The 18,484-nt window shown below is 47.5% G+C and overlaps 1 protein-coding gene across 1 annotated transcript in view; it reads right to left on the bottom strand.

Moving 5' to 3' along the window:
• TNS1 (tensin 1) overlaps positions 1 to 18,254 on the bottom strand; it is a 362,619-nt gene extending 344,365 nt beyond the window's left edge. Inside the window, exon 1 of the mRNA XM_069982318.1 lies at positions 17,773 to 18,254. The gene's annotated coding sequence lies outside the window, so the exon portion shown is untranslated. The remainder of the gene's footprint in view (positions 1 to 17,772) is intronic.
• Positions 18,255 to 18,484: the final 230 nt, after the last annotated feature.

The raw sequence follows: 18,484 nt of genomic DNA, 5'->3' as shown, positions 1-18,484 counted from the left end.
GGGGTTCCATCATACATAATATATTTGGGGTTCCCTCATACATAATATATTTGGGGTTCCATCATACATAATATATTTGGGTTCCGTCATACATAATATATTTGGGGTTCCATCATACATAATATATTTGGGGTTCCATCATACATAATATATTTGGGGTTCCCTCATACATAATATATTTGGGGTTCCATCATACATAATATATTTGGGGGTTCCATCATACATGATATATTTGGGGTTCCATCATACATAATATATTTGGGGTTCCCTCATACATGATATATTTGGGGGGTTCCCTCATACATAATATATTTGGGGTTCCATCAGTTACACAGTACAACTGCTCCTGTAACAAATAAGCCCCCACACGCCGTGTAGATAGAGAACTGAGAGCGCTTAGAGGGGGAGGAGGGAAAAACGAAAACACTAAGATCAAAATTTCCTTCCTTCCACTGGGTCATTTAGGGTCTGGTCCTCAAAGGGTTAAAGGACAACTCCCCCGAAATTTTTTTTTTGCTTATTTAACACACATTACAAAGTTATATAACTTTGTAATGTGGTTAAATACCTGGTCTGGCCCCCTTCCCCCACCTTCGGACCCCCTGATTGGCTGAGCTTGCTGGAAGTCATGTGATGCGCTCCAGCCAATGAAAAGGCTGCCGGTGAGCAAGTGCACTGGCAGCCTTTTCCATCCCCAGGACCCGGCAGTGAGAGACATCGCTGAACGGCGGCGAATCAAGTGGCGATTGTCACCGGAGGGATGTGAGTATGGGGGGGGGGGGGGGGTCCCGCAGGAGTTGTCCTTTAAAATGTACAAATAAAAGGACATATATTACATTTGTTATTATGGTATATACAGATGCGTCTTAATGTATATTTTTAACTTACGTTGTTAAATTGAATTTTTTTAATAAACTGTTAAAAAAAAATGTTTAAGTAGGTGTTACGGGCGTTACGTAAAAAAGACCTAGCATCCTGACAGGAGTAAGAAAAGCTCCAAACTCTGCTAACTGGACAATTATTATGCTTTTTTTTTTACTGGTTGAAGTTAAGATCCCATACTATAATATTAGATATTTATTTTTATTTCATAATTAAAATTTTCTTTACAAAAAACATAATTAGACTGTTACGGGTGTTACATGAAATGTTACGGGTGTTACATGAAATGTTACGGGTGTTACATAGTTCAAATGTTTTCAGTCTCCTGTGATTTCTAAAAGTAATACTCTCAATTTTAGACACATTTAAGCCACTAATAGCCCTTTTATATGTTTTTAAAATATTTAGGAGTGGGGGGAAATTTTTTAAACACATTTACTAAAAAAAAAGTCTTTTTTTACATTTGTATCTTAGATGTTAAACTTGAAATTGTTACTGTTAAGGCAATGCAAATCCCATTAACTGGGCCAGAAGGATAATAAATATGTCATATTAGGATCTCTAAATGCTATGGGGCACTTATGAGGCTTAATAACGAGGATAAACCTTCTTACTGTAATAAATGGGAATTAGAATGACAACCCTCTTATACCGTCACTGAATGGGGAGAGACGGGGATGGACTAAACATTTGTCTAAAGGGATTAAACAATGGGAGATTGTTCTAAGATCGTATCTTACCCTTTCTCACATCTCCAAAATAGACCTGACTTATGCTGCGTTTACACGGAACAATTATCGTTTGAATTTTCGCAATAACGATTGCATTTGAGCGATAATCGTTCTGTGTAAACATAGCAAACGATCAAGCAATGAGCAAAAAATCGTTCATTTTGATCTTTCAACATGTTCTAAAATTGTTATTTATTGTTCGCTAAAAATTCGCAGATCGCTTCGTGTAAACAGTCTTTCAAAGATTCACCCTATGTAAAAGATGGGCTTAAGCGATCTTAAAAACGATCGCATTAACGATTTTTCGACCGATTTATTTGTCTAATCGATGATCGTTATAAAAACCAAATTGTTGCTTCAAAATCGTCAAACGATCGATTGGGCAAATTATCGCTCCATGTAAACGTAGCATTACCCTGGGCAGTGTTGGAGAGGTTGTGGCCTATAAGGTTCTTGCTGTCACATGTGGTGCGTCTCTCCAGTTATATACTCCTTTTGGTTAGAAATCTATGATATTATATCAGCCAGAGCCAAAAAGAGTTTACACCCCGACCCGGCTTTAGCTGTGTGTTTTCTCAATCCCACAGGTATCCCCCCCCCCCCTCCCGCCAGCAGGAATAGCGGTCAGTCATATAATATTGGCAGCTAGAATAGCGGTCAGTCATATAATATTGGCAGCTAGAATAGCGGTCAGTCATATAATATTGGCAGCTAGAATAGCGGTCAGTCATACAATATTGGCAGCAGGAATAGCGGTCAGCCATATAATATTGGCAGCAGGAATAGCGGTCAGTCATATAATATTGGCAGCAGGAATAGCGGTCAGTCATATAATATTGGCAGCAGGAATAGCGGTCAGCCATATAATATTGGCAGCAGGAATAGCGGTCAGTCATATAACATTGGCAGCTAGAATAGCGGTCAGTCATATAATATTGGCAGCAGGAATAGCGGTCAGTCATATAATATTGGCAGCAGGAATAGCGGTCAGTCATATAATATTAGCAGCAGGAATAGCGGTCAGTCATATAATATTGGCAGCAGGAATAGCGGTCAGTCATATAATATTGGCAGCTAGAATAGCGGTCAGTCATATAATATTGGCAGCTAGAATAGCGGTCAGTCATATAATATTGGCAGCTAGAATAGTGGTCAGCCATATAATATTGGCAGCAGGAATAGCGGTCAGCCATATAATATTGGCAGCTAGAATAGCGGTCAGCCATATAATATTGGCAGCTAGAATAACGGTCAGTCATATAATATTGGCAGCTAGAATAGCGGTCAGCCATATAATATTGGCAGCAGGAATAGCGGTCAGTCATATAATATTGGCAGCAGGAATAGCGGTCAGTCATATAATATTAGCAGCAGGAATAGCGGTCAGTCATATAATATTGGCAGCAGGAATAGCGGTCAGTCATATAATATTGGCAGCTAGAATAGCGGTCAGTCATATAATATTGGCAGCTAGAATAGCGGTCAGTCATATAATATTGGCAGCAGGAATAGCGGTCAGTCATATAATATTGGCAGCAGGAATAGCGGTCAGTCATATAATATTGGCAGCTAGAATAGTGGTCAGCCATATAATATTGGCAGCAGGAATAGCGGTCAGCCATATAGTATTGGCAGCTAGAATAACGGTCAGTCATATAATATTGGCAGCTAGAATAGCGGTCAGTCATATAATATTGGCAGCTAGAATAGCGGTCAGCCATATAATATTGGCAGCTAGAATAGCGGTCAGCCATATAGTATTGGCAGCTAGAATAACGGTCAGTCATATAATATTGGCAGCTAGAATAGCGGTCAGTCATATAATATTGGCAGCAGGAATAGCGGTCAGTCATATAATATTGGCAGCTAGAATAGCGGTCAGTCATATAATATTGGCAGCTAGAATAACGGTCAGTCATATAATATTGGCAGCTAGAATAGCGGTCAGTCATATAATATTGGCAGCTAGAATAGCGGTCAGTCATATAATATTGGCAGCAGGAATAGCGGTCAGTCATATAATATTGGCAGCTAGAATAGCGGTCAGTCATATAATATTGGCAGCAGGAATAGCGGTCAGTCATATAATATTGGCAGCTAGAATAGCGGTCAGTCATATAATATTGGCAGCTAGAATAGCGGTCAGCCATATAGTATTGGCAGCTAGAATAACGGTCAGTCATATAATATTGGCAGCTAGAATAGCGGTCAGTCATATAATATTGGCAGCTAGAATAGCGGTCAGTCATATAATATTGGCAGCAGGAATAGCGGTCAGTCATATAATATTGGCAGCTAGAATAGCGGTCAGTCATATAATATTGGCAGCAGGAATAGCGGTCAGTCATATAATATTGGCAGCAGGAATAGCGGTCAGTCATACAATATTGGCAGCAGGAATAGCGGTCAGTCATATAATATTGGCAGCTAGAATAGCGGTCAGTCATATAATATTGGCAGCTAGAATAGCGGTCAGTCATATAACATTGGCAGCTAGAATAGCGGTCAGTCATATAACATTGGCAGCAGGAATAGCGGTCAGTCATATAATATTGGCAGCTAGAATAGCGGTCAGTCATATAATATTGGCAGCTAGAATAGCGGTCAGTCATATAATATTGGCAGCAGGAATAGCGGTCAGTCATATAATATTGGCAGCAGGAATAGCGGTCAGTCATACAATATTGGCAGCAGGAATAGCGGTCAGTCATATAATATTGGCAGCTAGAATAGCGGTCAGTCATATAATATTGGCAGCTAGAATAGCGGTCAGTCATATAACATTGGCAGCTAGAATAGCGGTCAGTCATATAATATTGGCAGCTAGAATAGCGGTCAGTCATATAATATTGGCAGCAGGAATAGCGGTCAGTCATATAATATTGGCAGCTAGAATAGCGGTCAGTCATATAATATTGGCAGCAGGAATAGCGGTCAGTCATATAATATTGGCAGCTAGAATAGCGGTCAGTCATATAATATTGGCAGCAGGAATAGCGGTCAGTCATATAATATTGGCAGCTAGAATAGCGGTCAGTCATATAATATTGGCAGCTAGAATAGCGGTCAGTCATATAATATTGGCAGCTAGAATAGCGGTCAGTCATATAATATTGGCAGCTAGAATAGCGGTCAGTCATATAATATTGGCAGCTAGAATAGCGGTCAGTCATATAATATTGGCAGCTAGAATAGCGGTCAGTCATATAATATTGGCAGCTAGAATAGCGGTCAGTCATATAATATTGGCAGCAGGAATAGCGGTCAGTCATATAATATTGGCAGCAGGAATAGCGGTCAGTCATATAATATTGGCAGCTAGAATAGCGGTCAGTCATATAATATTGGCAGCTAGAATAGCGGTCAGTCATATAATATTGGCAGCAGGAATAGCGGTCAGTCATATAATATTGGCAGCAGGAATAGCGGTCAGTCATATAATATTGGCAGCAGGAATAGCGGTCAGTCATATGATATTGGCAGCTAGAATAGCGGTCAGTCATATAATATTGGCAGCAGGAATAGCGGTCAGCCATATAATATTGGCAGCAGGAATAGCGGTCAGTCATATAATATTGGCAGCTAGAATAGCGGTCAGTCATATAATATTGGCAGCTAGAATAGCGGTCAGTCATATAATATTGGCAGCTAGAATAGCGGTCAGTCATATAATATTGGCAGCAGGAATAGCGGTCAGTCATATAATATTGGCAGCTAGAATAGCGGTCAGTCATATAATATTGGCAGCAGGAATAGCGGTCAGTCATATAATATTGGCAGCTAGAATAGCGGTCAGTCATATAATATTGGCAGCAGGAATAGCGGTCAGTCATATAATATTGGCAGCTGGAATAGCGGTCAGTCATATGATATTGGCAGCTAGAATAGCGGTCAGCCATATGATATTGGCAGCTAGAATAGCGGTCAGTCATATGATATTGGCAGCTAGAATAGCGGTCAGTCATATGATATTGGCAGCTAGAATAGCGGTCAGTCATATGATATTGGCAGCTAGAATAGCGGTCAGTCATATAATATTGGCAGCTAGAATAGCGGTCAGTCATATAATATTGGCAGCTAGAATAGCGGTCAGTCATATGATATTGGCAGCTAGAATAGCGGTCAGTCATATAATATTGGCAGCTAGAATAGCGGTCAGTCATATAATATTGGCAGCTAGAATAGCGGTCAGTCATATAATATTGGCAGCAGGAATAGCGGTCAGTCATATAATATTGGCAGCAGGAATAGCGGTCAGTCATACAATATTGGCAGCAGGAATAGCGGTCAGCCATATAATATTGGCAGCTAGAATAGCGGTCAGTCATATAATATTGGCAGCTAGAATAGCGGTCAGTCATATAATATTGGCAGCAGGAATAGCGGTCAGTCATATAATATTGGCAGCAGGAATAGCGGTCAGTCATATAATATTGGCAGCTAGAATAGCGGTCAGTCATATAATATTGGCAGCAGGAATAGCGGTCAGTCATATAATATTGGCAGCTAGAATAGCGGTCAGTCATATGATATTGGCAGCAGGAATAGCGGTCAGTCATATAATATTGGCAGCAGGAATAGCGGTCAGTCATATGATATTGGCAGCTAGAATAGCGGTCAGTCATATAATATTGGCAGCTAGAATAGCGGTCAGTCATATCATATTGGCAGCTAGAATAGCGGTCAGTCATATGATATTGGCAGCAGGAATAGCGGTCAGTCATATAATATTGGCAGCAGGAATAGCGGTCAGTCATATGATATTGGCAGCTAGAATAGCGGTCAGTCATATAATATTGGCAGCTAGAATAGCGGTCAGTCATATCATATTGGCAGCTAGAATAGCGGTCAGCCATATAGTATTGGCAGCTAGAATAGCGGTCAGTCATATAATATTGGCAGCTAGAATAGCGGTCAGTCATATCATATTGGCAGCTAGGTTACTATAGCAAAAACATGGATACTTCCCTGCACTCCTAATGTTAGTGACTCTTAGGTTAGTCGGTCGGTCTTATCAAATGGAACTTTTTCATGCACGGAAAAGTAATTGTTATCCCTCAGTTACGTCTGACTGGGCCCGGTGCTCTGAATCTCTCACTCTTACTAATACCCAGTTCTCTTAGGTTGCTCTATGCGGGGGTATAACACAATATATGTAATGCACTTACTCCACTTATATGATACTTGCGGCTATATTACCTCAGACAACCAGTTTCTTTTTTTACTCAGTAATATCTCATGTATTTTTGTTTTCTCTTTAAGGGTGCGTTCACACCTACAGGATCTGCAGCAGATTTGATGCTGTGTTCAGTTATTTAAATGAAATCTGCTGCAGATCCTGTAGGTGTGAACACACCATTATAGTGCATTTTTATGACTTTCATTTCTAACTATTTTATGGTGAGTATAAAAATTATTTACTGTTCATTACACTTTTATAGGAGTTGTCCAGCGCTACAAAAACGTGGCCACTTTCTTCCAGAGACAGCACCGCTCTTTTACCAGCCATCATATTTTGCTTTAAAAATGATAAATGACCACTGCTGAAAACAATGGTGATTGTGTTAAATAAAATATCCATCCAATAACTAGCCTAACAGGAGTAGAATGGCTTCAAACATGTGCGTGTTTATGTTACGGGAGTTACGAGTGTGAATGGTAACACCCGTAACAGTAAGTGTGTAATACCCGTAACACTGAACTAAGGATGAAAGAAATTTCAAAAACCTTAAACAATTTAATGTTGTTAACTACCATGTCCATAGCCTTACTTTCACCAAAGGGTTTTGTACATAGATCACAGCATAAACTTTTGTATCTTTTTTGTTACAGGTGTTACAAGCTGGGGTTGTTAAGTAGAAGTATAATAATACAGACCAAATCGCAGAACAGTCAGCTGGCAATAACCCCAAATAACCATATGCCCCATTATCATTAGTCATGCTCTTCAGACACCCACAAACAGGTTACATTTTTTTTCTTCAGATATCTGTCATGACCTATCAAAAATATGGAGATTTAACCTTTAATCAGTGAGGGTAAAGTTATAAAATTAATTATTTTAAAAAATGGTGGAAAGGCCCCTATATACAGGATATATACATTACAGGCCGCTCAGTATTGGCTGATAGCAGAGAACACTAGCTGACACTGTCCTCACAGGCCCATTAAGCGTCACACAGTAGACGATACGATATATGTTATTATCAGCTATGATGACATTGTGTCCATGTTGTATCCGTACAGAGAATCACACCTGAGAACTACAACTCCCAGCATGCCCGGGCAGCCTCTGGATGAGTGGTATAGTTCATGAAGTGTAATACTATGTTGGCGCTGTATACCTGAGGATACGATGAGTACACCATGCAGGTGTCAGGTATCATGTGATCAGCGTCGATCAGTAGTGATTTATACATTGTTACCCTGATATTGTATCCTCATTGCTTCAATGACTTTGGTCACCAGACGCAGCGTTCTCACCATGTGTCTCGGCCGTTTATATGTAGCAGAGCTGACATGGTCATTTAACACCATGCTTATACAATGAGAGCGGTACCTGAAAATCAGACACAGATATCTCAGTATAATACGACTGGCACTACATCTGACCGACTCAGCTCTGCAGTGCTGGTAACACCGGTCCTGTGTGCTCTCAGACAGACTCAGCTCTGCAGTGCTGGTAACACCCGTCCTGTGTGCTCTCAGACAGACTCAGCTCTGCAGTGCTGGTAACACCCGTCCTGTGTGCTCTCAGACAGACTCAGCTCTGCAGTGCTGGTAACACCCGTCCTGTGTGCTCTCAGACGGACAGACTCAGCTCTGCAGTGCTGGTAACACCCGTCCTGTGTGCTCTCAGACAGGACAGACTCAGCTCTGCAGTGCTGGTAACACCCGTCCTGTGTGCTCTCAGACAGGACAGACTCAGCTCTGCAGTGCTGGTATCACCGGTTCTGTGTGCTCTCAGACAGGACAGACTCAGCTCTGCAGTGCTGGTAACACCCGTCCTGTGTGCTCTCAGACAGGACAGACTCAGCTCTGCAGTGCTGGTATCACCGGTTCTGTGTGCTCTCAGACGGACAGACTCAGCTCTGCAGTGCTGGTAACACCGGTCCTGTGTGCTCTCAGACAGGACAGACTCAGCTCTGCAGTGCTGGTAACACCGGTCCTGTGTGCTCTCAGACGGACAGACTCAGCTCTGCAGTGCTGGTAACACCGGTCCTGTGTGCTCTCAGACAGACTCAGCTCTGCAGTGCTGGTAACACCCGTCCTGTGTGCTCTCAGACAGACTCAGCTCTGCAGTGCTGGTAACACCCGTCCTGTGTGCTCTCAGACAGACTCAGCTCTGCAGTGCTGGTAACACCCGTCCTGTGTGCTCTCAGACGGACAGACTCAGCTCTGCAGTGCTGGTAACACCCGTCCTGTGTGCTCTCAGACAGGACAGACTCAGCTCTGCAGTGCTGGTAACACCCGTCCTGTGTGCTCTCAGACAGGACAGACTCAGCTCTGCAGTGCTGGTAACACCGGTCCTGTGTGCTCTCAGACGGACAGACTCAGCTCTGCAGTGCTGGTAACACCCGTCCTGTGTGCTCTCAGACAGACTCAGCTCTGCAGTGCTGGTAACACCCGTCCTGTGTGCTCTCAGACAGACTCAGCTCTGCAGTGCTGGTAACACCCGTCCTGTGTGCTCTCAGACAGGACAGACTCAGCTCTGCAGTGCTGGTAACACCCGTCCTGTGTGCTCTCAGACGGACAGACTCAGCTCTGCAGTGCTGGTAACACCGGTCCTGTGTGCTCTCAGACAGACTCAGCTCTGCAGTGCTGGTAACACCGGTCCTGTGTGCTCTCAGACAGACTCAGCTCTGCAGTGCTGGTATCACCGGTCCTGTGTGCTCTCAGACAGACTCAGCTCTGCAGTGCTGGTAACACCGGTCCTGTGTGCTCTCAGACAGGACAGACTCAGCTCTGCAGTGCTGGTAACACCGGTCCTGTGTGCTCTCAGACAGACTCAGCTCTGCAGTGCTGGTAACACCGGTCCTGTGTGCTCTCAGACAGACTCAGCTCTGCAGTGCTGGTAACACCCGTCCTGTGTGCTCTCAGACAGACTCAGCTCTGCAGTGCTGGTAACACCCGTCCTGTGTGCTCTCAGACAGACCAGACTCAGCTCTGCAGTGCTGGTAACACCGGTCCTGTGTGCTCTCAGACAGACTCAGCTCTGCAGTGCTGGTAACACCGGTCCTGTGTGCTCTCAGACAGGACAGACTCAGCTCTGCAGTGCTGGTAACACCCGTCCTGTGTGCTCTCAGACAGAACAGACTCAGCTCTGCAGTGCTGGTGACACCGGTCCTGTGTGCTCTCAGACAGACTCAGCTCTGCAGTGCTGGTAACACCGGTCCTGTGTGCTCTCAGACAGAACAGACTCAGCTCTGCAGTGCTGGTAACACCGGTCCTGTGTGCTCTCAGACAGACTCAGCTCTGCAGTGCTGGTAACACCCGTCCTGTGTGCTCTCAGACAGACTCAGCTCTGCAGTGCTGGTAACACCCGTCCTGTGTGCTCTCAGACAGACTCAGCTCTGCAGTGCTGGTATCACCGGTCCTGTGTGCTCTCAGACAGACCAGACTCAGCTCTGCAGTGCTGGTAACACCGGTCCTGTGTGCTCTCAGACAGACTCAGCTCTGCAGTGCTGGTATCACCGGTCCTGTGTGCTCTCAGACAGGACAGACTCAGCTCTGCAGTGCTGGTAACACCCGTCCTGTGTGCTCTCAGACAGACTCAGCTCTGCAGTGCTGGTAACACCGGTCCTGTGTGCTCTCAGACAGAACAGACTCAGCTCTGCAGTGCTGGTATCACCCGTCCTGTGTGCTCTCAGACAGGACAGACTCAGCTCTGCAGTGCTGGTATCACCGGTCCTGTGTGCTCTCAGACAGACTCAGCTCTGCAGTGCTGGTAACACCGGTCCTGTGTGCTCTCAGACAGACTCAGCTCTGCAGTGCTGGTAACACCGGTCCTGTGTGCTCTCAGACAGAACAGACTCAGCTCTGCAGTGCTGGTAACACCCGTCCTGTGTGCTCTCAGACAGACTCAGCTCTGCAGTGCTGGTAACACCCGTCCTGTGTGCTCTCAGACGGACTCAGCTCTGCAGTGCTGGTAACACCGGTCCTGTGTGCTCTCAGACAGACTCAGCTCTGCAGTGCTGGTAACACCGGTCCTGTGTGCTCTCAGACAGACAGACTCAGCTCTGCAGTGCTGGTAACACCGGTCCTGTGTGCTCTCAGACAGGACAGACTCAGCTCTAGAGTGCTGGTAACACCCGTCCTGTGTGCTCTCAGACAGACTCAGCTCTGCAGTGCTGGTATCACCGGTCCTGTGTGCTCTCAGACGGACTCAGCTCTGCAGTGCTGGTAACACCGGTCCTGTGTGCTCTCAGACAGACAGACTCAGCTCTGCAGTGCTGGTAACACCGGTCCTGTGTGCTCTCAGACAGACTCAGCTCTGCAGTGCTGGTAACACCCATCCTGTGTGCTCTCAGATGGACAGACTCAGCTCTGCAGTGCTGGTAACACCCGTCCTGTGTGCTCTCAGACAGACTCAGCTCTGCAGTGCTGGTATCACCCGTCCTGTGTGCTCTCAGACAGACTCAGCTCTGCAGTGCTGGTAACACCCGTCCTGTGTGCTCTCAGACAGAACAGACTCAGCTCTGCAGTGCTGGTAACACCCGTCCTGTGTGCTCTCAGACAGACTCAGCTCTGCAGTGCTGGTAACACCCGTCCTGTGTGCTCTCAGACAGACTCAGCTCTGCAGTGCTGGTAACACCCGTCCTGTGTGCTCTCAGACAGGACAGACTCAGCTCTGCAGTGCTGGTATCACCGGTTCTGTGTGCTCTCAGACAGACTCAGCTCTGCAGTGCTGGTATCACCGGTCCTGTGTGCTCTCAGACAGGACAGACTCAGCTCTGCAGTGCTGGTATCACCGGTCCTGTGTGCTCTCAGACAGACTCAGCTCTGCAGTGCTGGTAACACCGGTCCTGTGTGCTCTCAGACAGACTCAGCTCTGCAGTGCTGGTAACACCGGTCCTGTGTGCTCTCAGACAGAACAGACTCAGCTCTGCAGTGCTGGTAACACCGGTCCTGTGTGCTCTCAGACAGACTCAGCTCTGCAGTGCTGGTATCACCGGTCCTGTGTGCTCTCAGACAGACTCAGCTCTGCAGTGCTGGTAACACCCGTCCTGTGTGCTCTCAGACAGACTCAGCTCTGCAGTGCTGGTAACACCGGTCCTGTGTGCTCTCAGACAGACTCAGCTCTGCAGTGCTGGTAACACCGGTCCTGTGTGCTCTCAGACAGACTCAGCTCTGCAGTGCTGGTAACACCCGTCCTGTGTGCTCTCAGACAGACTCAGCTCTGCAGTGCTGGTAACACCCGTCCTGTGTGCTCTCAGACAGGACAGACTCAGCTCTGCAGTGCTGGTATCACCGGTTCTGTGTGCTCTCAGACAGAACAGACTCAGCTCTGCAGTGCTGGTAACACCCGTCCTGTATGCTCTCAGACAGAACAGACTCAGCTCTGCAGTGCTGGTAACACCCGTCCTGTGTGCTCTCAGACAGAACAGACTCAGCTCTGCAGTGCTGGTAACACCCGTCCTGTGTGCTCTCAGACAGGACAGACTCAGCTCTGCAGTGCTGGTAACACCCGTCCTGTGTGCTCTCAGACAGGACAGACTCAGCTCTGCAGTGCTGGTAACACCCGTCCTGTGTGCTCTCAGACAGACTCAGCTCTGCAGTGCTGGTAACACCCGTCCTGTGTGCTCTCAGACAGAACAGACTCAGCTCTGCAGTGCTGGTAACACCCGTCCTGTGTGCTCTCAGACAGGACAGACTCAGCTCTGCAGTGCTGGTAACACCCGTCCTGTGTGCTCTCAGACAGGACAGACTCAGCTCTGCAGTGCTGGTAACACCCGTCCTGTGTGCTCTCAGACAGACTCAGCTCTACAGTGCTGGTAACACCCGTCCTGTGTGCTCTCAGACAGACTCAGCTCTGCAGTGCTGGTATCACCGGTCCTGTGTGCTCTCAGACAGACTCAGCTCTGCAGTGCTGGTAACACCCGTCCTGTGTGCTCTCAGACAGAACAGACTCAGCTCTGCAGTGCTGGTAACACCCGTCCTGTGTGCTCTCAGACAGGACAGACTCAGCTCTGCAGTGCTGGTAACACCCGTCCTGTGTGCTCTCCAGACACCATACAGAGAAAAATTATAATGGAAAGATTTGCACCTTTTTCTGTGTTTTGGCTAAATATTAGTAACCCCTCCCCTCCCCCCCAAAAAACCACATGTGAACCCAACCAACCCAACGATGACAACTCCACACCACACCAGCCTAAGGCTACGTTCACACAGAGCAAAAGGAGCGGATTACGCAAGGAAATATTTCCGCCTGAAATCAACTGACGCTGAATTCCGAGCAGAATATAAGCAGAATGCAAGCAGAATCCCTGCGTATTCTGCTAGGAAAGTGTTCAGCTCGTAATCAGCTCTTGACAAATTCAGCGCGGAATACTCGAGGAATCCGCGCTGAATCCGCATGCATTCAGCGCTGAAATTCAGCGAGTATTTGGCGAGTAAACTAGACTATACCAGAACATATACTAGAATCCTCCTCCCCCCCCTTTTCCCCATTTCCGCGCTGATTCAGCGAGTAATTTCCGCTTGTATTACGCTTGTATTCCGCGCTGAATCCGCGCTGAATCCGCGCTGAAACAGAAAATCAGAGCCCCATTGATTTGTATAGGCTTCCGCTAGCGGAAGAATGAACATGTTCATTCTTCTGGCGGAAAGCGGATTAGTTCAGTGCGGAAATTCCACTGTGTGAACTGCAGAGCAGAATTTCCATTCAACACAATGGAAATTAGCTCTGCACCTATTTTAACGGCTGAAATTTCAGCGCTGATTCAGCGCAGAAATTCAGCTGCTTTTGCTCAGTGGGAACGAGCCCTAAGGGTACAAACCCACACGACGTATACGCAGCAGATACGCAGCAGATACGCAGCAGATATGCAGCAGATACGCAGCAGATACGCAGCAGATACGCAGCAGATTTGATGCTGTGTTCAGTTATTTAGATCTAATCTGCTGCGTATACGGTGTGTGTGTTCGTACCCTAAGGCTAGGTTCACACTACGTATATTTGAGGCTGTATGTTTGAGGCTGTATATTTGAGGCTGTATAGCAACCAAAACCAGGAGTGGATTGAAAACACAGAAAGGATCTGTTCACACAATGATGTAATTGAGTGGATGGCCGTCATTTAATGGCAAATATTTGCTGTTATTTTAAAACAACGGCTGTGGTATTGAAATAATGGCCGTTATTTACTGTTATATGGCGGCCATCTACTCAATTACAACATATGTGAACAGATCCTTTCTGTGTTTTCAATCCACTCCTGGTTTTGGTTGCTATGAGGACCTGACATGAGGACCAAATACAGCCTGAAATATACATAGTGTGAACCCAGCCTAAGGGTGCATTTACACAGACAGATTTATCTGACAGATCTTTGAAGCCCAAACCAGGAACAGACTATAAACAGGGATCAGGCCATAAAGGAAAGACTGAGATTGCTCCTCTTTTCAAATCCATTCCTGGCTTTGGCTTCCAAAATCTGTCAGATAAATCTTTCTGTGTAAACGCACCCTAACTCTCCTACATCTGACACCATTTCTGCCGCTTCTTTATCTCACATATTGGCCTCTGCCACATCTCATCTGACCTCCTCACACGGACAACGTCCCGGGGCAGACGCTGCAACTTGTTTCATAGCTCAATGGCCGTCAGCGAGATTTACCTGCAGTAAATGATCACAACTACATGTCAGCAACCAACACTACAACACAAACACCGGAGGTCACGTCTCATCCTGGTCTGGTGACATGTATGTAACACGCACCACCCAACCGGCTGCACGCCGCACAAAACTGCCATACAAAGGCTACTCCCCACAAGACCATGCAAACCTGATGATTTACACAAACCTGATACAAACCTGACAATATTTACCCTAAACGTTACAATATTTACCATAAATGTTACAATATTTACCATAAATGTTACAATATTTACCATAAATGTTACAATATTAAGAATTTCGGGACCTTTAATTATTAAAAAGAAACTTTTTGGTTTTTGGTCAGCCGCCCACCACTGCCTGTCATCCACTGGACCAGATTCCTTACATCCATCCCATCACACGTATCCTAGCAGTGTATCCCATCACACGTATCACAGGAGTGTATCCCATCACACGTATCCTAGCAGTGTATCCCATCACACGTATCACAGCAGTGTATTCCATCACACGTATCACAGCAGTGTATCCCATCACACGTATCACAGCAGTGTATCCCATCACACGTATCACAGCAGTGTATCCCATCACATGTATCACAGCAGTGTATCCCATCACACGTATCACAGCAGTGTATCCCATCACACGTATCACAGCAGTGTATCCCATCACACGTATCACAGCAGTGTATCCCATCACACGTATCACAGCAGTGTATCCCATCACACGCATCACAGCAGTGTATCCCATCACATGTATCACAGCAGTGTATCCCATCACACGTATCACAGGAGTGTATCCCATCACACGTATCACAGCAGTGTATCCCATCACACGTATCACAGGAGTGTATCCCATCACACGTATCACAGCAGTGTATCCCATCACACGTATCACAGCAGTGTATCCCATCACACGTATCACAGCAGTGTATCCCATCACACGTATCACAGCAGTGTATCCCATCACACGTATCACAGGAGTGTATCCCATCACATGTATCACAGCAGTGTATCCCATCACATGTATCACAGCAGTGTATCCCATCACACGCATCACAGGAGTGTATCCCATCACACGTATCACAGCAGTGTATCCCATCACACGTATCACAGCAGTGTATCCCATCACACGTATCACAGCAGTGTATCCCATCACACGTATCACAGGAGTGTATCCCATCACATGTATCACAGCAGTGTATCCCATCACATGTATCACAGCAGTGTATCCCATCACACGCATCACAGGAGTGTATCCCATCACATGTATCACAGCAGTGTATCCCATCACATGTATCACAGCAGTGTATCCCATCACACGCATCACAGCAGTGTACCCCATCACACGTATCACAGCAGTGTATCCCATCACATGTATCACAGCAGTGTATCCCATCACACGCATCACAGCAGTGTACCCCATCACACGTATCACAGGAGTGTATCCCATCACACGTATCACAGCAGTGTATCCCATCACACGCATCACAGCAGTGTATCCCATCACACGCATCACAGCAGTGTACCCCATCACACGTATCACAGCAGTGTATCCCATCACATGTATCACAGCAGTGTATCCCATCACATGTATCACAGCAGTGTACCCCATCACACGCATCACAGCAGTGTATCCCATCACATGTATCACAGCAGTGTATCCCATCACATGTATCACAGCAGTGTATCCCATCACATGTATCACAGCAGTGTATCCCATCACATGTATCACAGCAGTGTATCCCATCACATGTATCACAGCAGTGTATCCCATCACATGTATCACAGGAGCATCGCTCGCAGCATTCGGCCAGTTTGGCTTGTATAATGTCTGGTAACTCTTCTCACCCACCATGTCTCCCATGAAGCTGTCAGTATCTAGCAGCGAGCGCTGTTCCTGAGTGGATCTAGCAGCGAGCGCTGTTCCTGAGTGGATCTAGCAGCGAGCGCTGTTCCTGAGTGGATCTAGCAGCGAGCGCTGTTCCTGAGTGGATCTAGCAGCGAGCGCTGTTCCTGAGTGGATCTAGCAGCGAGCGCTGTTCCTGAGTGGATCTAGCAGCGAGCGCTGTTCCTGAGTGGATCTAGCAGCGAGCGCTGTTCCTGAGTGGATCTAGCAGCGAGCGCTGTTCCTGAGTGGATGTAGCAGCGAGCGCTGTTCCTGAGTGGATGTAGCAGCGAGCGCTGTTCCTGAGTGGATGTAGCAGTGAGCGCTGTTCCTGAGTGGATGTAGCAGTGAGCGCTGTTCCTGAGTGGATGTAGCAGTGAGCGCTGTTCCTTAGTGGATCTAGCAGTGAGCGCTGTTCCTGAGTGGATCTAGCAGCGAGCGCTGTTCCTGAGTGGATCTAGCAGCGAGCGCTGTTCCTGAGTGGATGTAGCAGTGAGCGCTGTTCCTGAGTGGATGTAGCAGTGAGCGCTGTTCCTGAGTGGATCTAGCAGCGAGCGCTGTTCCTGAGTGGATGTAGCAGTGAGCGCTGTTCCTGAGTGGATCTAGCAGCGAGCGCTGTTCCTGAGTGGATCTAGCAGCGAGCGCTGTTCCTGAGTGGATCTAGCAGTGAGAGCTGTTCCTGAGTGGATCTAGCAGCGAGCGCTGTTCCTGAGTGGATCTAGCAGTGAGCGCTGTTCCTGAGTGGATCTAGCAGTGAGTGCTGTTCCTGAGTGGATGTAGCAGTGAGCGCTGTTCCTTAGTGGATCTAGCAGTGAGCGCTGTTTCTGAGTGGATCTAGCAGCGAGCGCTGTTCCTGAGTGGATGTAGCAGTGAGCGCTGTTCCTTAGTGGATCTAGCAGTGAGCGCTGTTTCTGAGTGGATCTATCAGTGAGCGTTGTTCCTGAGTGGATCTAGCAGCAAGCGCTGTTCCTGAGTGGATGTAGCAGTGAGCGCTGTTCCTGAGTGGATGTAGCAGTGAGCGCTGTTCCTGAGTGGATCTAGCAGTGAGCGCTGTTCCTGAGTGGATGTAGCAGTGCCGGGTTGCTCATCCAGCTGTTTCTGTTGTACAATGTGACACTTACAGCAAACAACAACAGGTGGTGGCACCGGGGCACAATGGCAAACTTGTCTCTGCTACCTGAGTCACCATGTCCTATCCCATAGTCGTGGACTCCGCCATGTAGTGGATGACCCCCATCCCATAGTCGTGGACTCCGCCATGTAGTGGATGACCCCCATCCCATAGTCGTGGACTCCGCCATGTAGTGGATGACCCCCATCCCATAGTCGTGGACTCCGCCATGTAGTGGATGACCCCCATCCCATAGTCGTGGACTCCGCCATGTAGTGGATGACCCCCATCCCTGTCACCCCTCCCGTAGCCCCCGTTCTCACCTCCTCAGGTGCCTCCGTCAGTCCCGATGAGTTTTCCTTTTTGTATAAATCCAAAGTTTAACGGGGAAAATCCAAAGTTGTGGGTCCTGGTCCTGTGCTCACCTGGATGGAGGGGGTGGAGGGGCGCAGAGATACCAGGGGGGTGTCAGAGATGGGGGGTGTCAGAGATGCCAGGGGGTGGGGGCTGAGGTACAAGACACATCCAAAGTGTCACAAACAAAGCTGCAACAAGGCAGAAGAGCAGAGAGATCCCAGGACAGGGCAGTGGGCGCAGGAGTGTGAGCGGGGCTGGTGCTGAGTGTGAGCGGGGCTGGTGCTGAGTGTGAGCGGGGCTGGTGCTGTGAGAGGGAGGAGGGGGCTCAGAGCCTTGCAGCCATTTGCCTCAGCAGTCTTGTTTCTCCTCTTCCTCTCCACACCCCACTCATGTCTGCAGCCTTACAGGGCATGGAATCCAGGAGGGGGAAATCACAGCAAACACCCAGAGAGGAGAGCAGCCCTGGCAGGGGTGGGGGGCTGCGGCCAGGTGGGAGGGGGCACAGCTGGGAGAGGTGGAGGGAGGAGGAGGGGCTGCGGCCAGGTGGGAGGGGGCACAGCTGGGAGAGGTGGAGGGAGGAGGAGGGGCTGCGGCCAGGTGGGAGGGGGCACAGCTTTGAGAGGTGGAGGGAGGAGGAGGGGCTGCGGCCAGGTGGGAGGGGGCACAGCTGGGAGAGGT

The sequence above is a fragment of the Dendropsophus ebraccatus genome, chromosome 9 (genome assembly GCF_027789765.1).
Source record: "Dendropsophus ebraccatus isolate aDenEbr1 chromosome 9, aDenEbr1.pat, whole genome shotgun sequence".
Lineage (NCBI taxonomy): Eukaryota > Metazoa > Chordata > Amphibia > Anura > Hylidae > Dendropsophus > Dendropsophus ebraccatus.
This window is presented reverse-complemented; position numbering and strand designations above follow the sequence as displayed.